This window comes from Benincasa hispida, chromosome 11 (assembly GCF_027475165.1).
Source record: "Benincasa hispida cultivar pf3 chromosome 11, pf3_genome.v1.1, whole genome shotgun sequence".
In the NCBI taxonomy this organism is placed as follows: Eukaryota; Viridiplantae; Streptophyta; class Magnoliopsida; order Cucurbitales; family Cucurbitaceae; genus Benincasa; species Benincasa hispida.
This window is the reverse complement of record NC_143488.1, coordinates 75,383,204-75,388,362: the sequence shown is the minus strand read 5'-3', so window position 1 is coordinate 75,388,362 and position 5,159 is coordinate 75,383,204.

Genomic DNA, 5,159 nt, shown 5'->3' with positions numbered 1-5,159 from the left:
GACAATGCTTCTTTCATGACCAATAGCATGGCACACCAAGTGCCCAACAAATTGAAAATATTGATGGTAAATTTAGTCTTCGAACTCTAATGCGTGAAATTTCAGTCTCTCGACTTAAGTTTACAACATTTGGTATTTAATTAGTGTATCAATCTATATACATGTAAAAAAATGTATTAAATCATCAACAATATTGTTAATAACATAAATTAAATTGATATAAAATTTGAAGTATGAAAACTCAATTGTTATATACTAAAATTTATGAACTAAATTGTTATAGAGTTAAAAAAATTGATATTTAATTATCGTATCAATCTACATATATATAAAAAAATTATTAAATCTTCAACAATATTGTTAATAACATAAAATAAATTGATGTAGATTTTGAAGTATGATGACTCAATTGTTACATACTAAAGTTCATGTAATAAATTATTATGAAATTAAAAAAATTGAGACTAGATAGTTATAAATTGAATTTCAAATGGTCATGAAGTTGTGGTCGTGTTGATTGTTATTCACGATCAACTTCAATTGTCTCAATACCACAGATACCAATATAATTAGATTAAGGTTCAACAATGAAATTACGACATACCTAAATTTGACGAATTCAATGATAAAAACCTTACAATATCTAGATTTCCCATTATCGAAAAGCTTAACGATACACTCAACAAAAGCTATGACATTTGGATTTTAAATTTTAAAAGATGAATAAACTATAATAACCTTATTGGATGATTATTTGGTTTTAATTTAAAATATTTATGATCTATTTAGTAATTATTTGATTTATTTATTTTTAAAAATTAAGCATACAAATATTCGTTCCACCTATACATTTGTTGATTTGTTATCTTTTTTTTTAGCAACAAAATTGAAAACTAAGAAGAATAGTTATTAAAAACTTGTTTTTGTGTCTTGAAATTTGGTTAAAAATTCAATTATTGTACAAAATATACAAATCATGACAAGAAATTAAGAGAAAATATAATTTATTTCAAAAACAAAAAATGAAATGGTTATAAAAAAACTTTATGCCTCGCTTGTTAACAATTTGGTTTTGTTTTTGAAAATTAAGCCTATAGTCATTACTTTCACTTCCAAGTTTCTTCATTTGTTATTAACTTTTTACCAATGGTTTAATAAACCAAGCCAAAATTTGAAAACTAAAAAAAGTAGCTTTCAAAAACTTGTTTTTGTTTTTAGAATTTGGCTAAGAATTCAACTATCGTACTTAAGAAAGATGCAAATAATTATAAGAAACGGACATGACATAGGCTTATTTTCAAAAATCAAAATTTATGGTATTGACAACAAACCGTGAAACCACCAATAAAAAACTAAGCCAAATTTTGAGAACTAAAAAAAAGTAACTTTCAAAAAGTTGTTTTTGTTTTTTGAATTTGGCTAAGAATTTAACCATTGTACTTGTGAAAGATGCAAATAATTGTAAGATGATTACCAAACAGAGCCAAAATGATTACCAAACGAAACCTTTGTAAACCCCTGAACTTGTTTTACTAGTTAAGTATGCCCAAGTTCCTTTAATTATGTGTTGAATACCTTTGTAGAAATGAGTCGTGAAAATGTAATGTTAGTAACGATTTTGAAAGTATAAAGTTTTAGTTATTGTATGCAAGAGGAAGGAAAAATTTTAGTATAGAAATGTAAGCTCTTGGGTGAGATTGGAGAGCAAGAAATATTCTAAGTGTTGAAGGTAAGGCTCTCAGGTGAGCCAAGAGGAAATGACACAACAATTTTTTAGGGTGACCATGCATTAGCGGAATGCCAATGTATGCGACGATCTTGTCAGGTGGTATGCGGCCAAGTATTTAAGGGAAAGGATAAATGTTTAAGTATGTCCTGTGATAAGGGAAAGTCCACGAAAGAAGTGGAGTTAGCTTGTATGCGATCAAGTATCTGCTGAAAGGCTTAGTAGTAGGCGTATGGGTCTAGAGTGGATCGATGAGTTGGTAGTGGTGCTGCAGTCATGTCCTTTCCTAGGCTTAGAGGGTAGTCTGGGACGGGGTCTGACAGCTTGGTATCAGAGCAAAGGTATATGTAAAACTTGGGAAAAGGTTGAGTATAAAGTTTGAGTTTATACCAGCTTAGTATCAAAGCATAAGATTTTAGGTGAAAGAGATAGTTCATGCATTAGATTAAGTCCCATAAGTAAGTCCCTAACATGTGTACTTAATAACTAGAAATATATGGTGAGTAGAAGTGGCAGACTGAGTAGGCAGATTGAGGAGATGAATGTTAACCCTACCAGCGGAGGCCCTGAAGTTAAACAGAACCCAGGTCTGAAGGGGAAGAGAATTAGAGACCCAGTAGGGCAAGAAATGACTTCTACAAATGAGTCGAGTACCCCCGGGTAGATATAGATCCCCAGATGGAGGATTAAGTATTTGATAGAATTGTCCAGAGATTGGCAGCGAGTGTAGGATCGATTTAGACCGATCCAAAAAAGAAATTTGACATCAAGAGGCTAAAAGCTTTAGGTGCCACGGCGTTCGATGGAGCCACGGATCCAGTAGATGCTGAGGTCTGGTTGGACTTGATTGATAAATGTTTTAATGTTATGAGATGCCCTAAGGACAGTAAGGTCATATTAGCAACATTCTTGCAACAGAATTGGGTTGAGAAATGGTGGAAAGTGATAGAGGCCAGAATAAGTAGTTCAGAAACTATGACATGGCCTAAGTTCAGACAAGTATTTGAGGACAAATACTACCCTAGTGCTTTTAAAGAAACAAAGAGGGAGGAGTTTCTTAGGCTAACTCAAGGATCGATGACGGTTGTTGAGTATGAGCAAAGATTTACAGAGTTATCTCAGTATGCCCTTCCGATCATTGCGGAAGAGAAAGAGAGATGCAAAAGATTTCAGAATGGCCTAAGAAGAAAGATACGTACACCCATTACCTCTATATCTAATTGGGTAAATTTCACTCAGTTAGTTGAGACCGCTATCAAAGTTTAGCGGAGTGTAGCGAGGGTAGATATACTCCAGCTAGGTGTGGAACAGTTCAGGATGCCTGGAGAAACGAGAGGTAAGAGTTTTAGACCCCCCGTTCTCTGGACAGTCAGGTATAAGAAGTTTTGGAGGCACGAGCCAACAGGGTTTGAGTCTAAAGAGGTCAAGACTTGTAGCTGGACTAAGTGGTAGATCAGTAGCAGGTCGTGCTAGCGAGTCAGTAGCTAGTATGGGAAGGAGACCACTATGTGCAAACTGTGGTAAGCGCCATATAGAAGTATATTATGGCAACAGAAATGTGTGTTTTCAGTGCGGACAAGCGGAGTACTTCAAGAAATATTGTCCCCAGCTAGGTCATAGAGCACAGGGTAAACAAAGAAGAGTTACCCAGGTTGTAGACCAACCTAAAGCGACTAGAGCCAGAGGTGAGGGATCCGGTACAGCTAAGCAGAAATGGGTAGCTGGAAGACCCCAACAACAACAGTAACAGTAGCAGCAGCAAGGTAGAGTATATGTTGTGACACACCAGAAAGCGGAAGAGGCTCTAGATGTCATAAATGATACGATAACTTTATGTAATCAGTCCGCTTATGCGTTATTTGATCCTGGTGCTACGCACTCATTCATATCTAGCATGTGTGCATTGCATATAGATAGAATGCTTGAGTGTATGAATGAGGATTTGTTTATTTCTATGCCAGTAGGAAATACTCTAGTTGTACATGAATATTATAGGAATTGTGAAGTAATTCTTGGAAATCAAAGTTTATGGGTTGACTTGATTCCATTAGAGTTGCTAGAGTTTGATGTTATCTTAGGTATGGATTTCCTAAGTAAACACTATGCCACTGTGGATTGTTTTAAGAAAGAAATAGTGTTTAGGAAACCAGGTAAAAAAGAGATAAGCCTGGTAGGAAGTAAGAGAACACTTCCAGGAAGTTTAATATCAGTAGTGAAGGCTAGGAAGCTGTTAAGTAAAGGACGTGAAGCTTATTTAGCCTATGTGGTAGTTTCACAGGATAGGAAGTTGAGACCTGAGGATGTACCTGTGGTACAAGAATTCTTAGATGTGTTTCCTGAAGAGTTACCAGGCTTACCACTTGACAGGAAAATAGAGTTTACTATTGAGTTAGTTCCAGGTACAACACCTATATCCCAGGCACCATATAGGATGGCACCAACCGAACTGAAGGAGTTAAAAGTTTAGTTACTGAAACTTGTGGATAAGGGGTCAAGGGGGCTTCCGCGGGCGATTCTGTGCAAAATTTGGCAAGGGGAATAAAATGAATTTCATGCTCCATTTTTAGTTCTCCTCGAAGACAACATTCGTTTTTTGAACCCATTTTCATAAAAGAACTCGAAAAAAAATGAAAACTTCATTCTCGATTCTACGAGAATTGAAACCATAAATTTTATACACAATAAAAGAATAAAAGGATACGATAAATATTTTTTTTATTTATTTTTAGGTAGTGAACGGAGGAACGAACCTGTTAGAGTCCCCCACAATATATAATTGTGGCATTAGACCCAGTATGCCGCCTTGGGGAGCACCAGTCTTCTTTGTCAAAAAGAAAGATGGTACTCTCAAATTATGTATAGACTATAGACAGTTGAATAAGGTAACCATTAAGAATAAGTACCCATTGCCTCGTATTGATAATCTATTCGATCAGTTAAAGGGAGCCACAATGTTCTCTAAGATAGATTTGAGATCAGGTTATCACCAATTGAAGGTGAAAGACACAGATGTTCCAAAGACTGCGTTTAGAACTAGGTATGGACATTATGAGTTTCTAGTAATGTCGTTTGGATTGAAAAATGCTCCTGTGGTATTTATGGACTTGATGAATAGGATATTTCATCTTTATCTAGATCAGTTTGTGATAGTTTTCATAGACGGTATACTAGTATATTCTAGTAGTGCAGAAAAGCACAAAAAACATCTGAGGATGGTGTTGCAAATGCTAAGGGAAAATAAGCATATACCAAGTTTAGTAAGTGTGATTTTTGGTTAAACCAATTCATATTCCTTGGGCATATAGTTTTAGCTGACAGAGTTAGCGTAGATTCTCAGAAGATAGAAACAATAGTCAACTGAGAACAACCTATGACTATAACAGAAGTATACAGTTTTCTGGGTTTAGCAGGTTATTACAGGAGATTCGTGGAA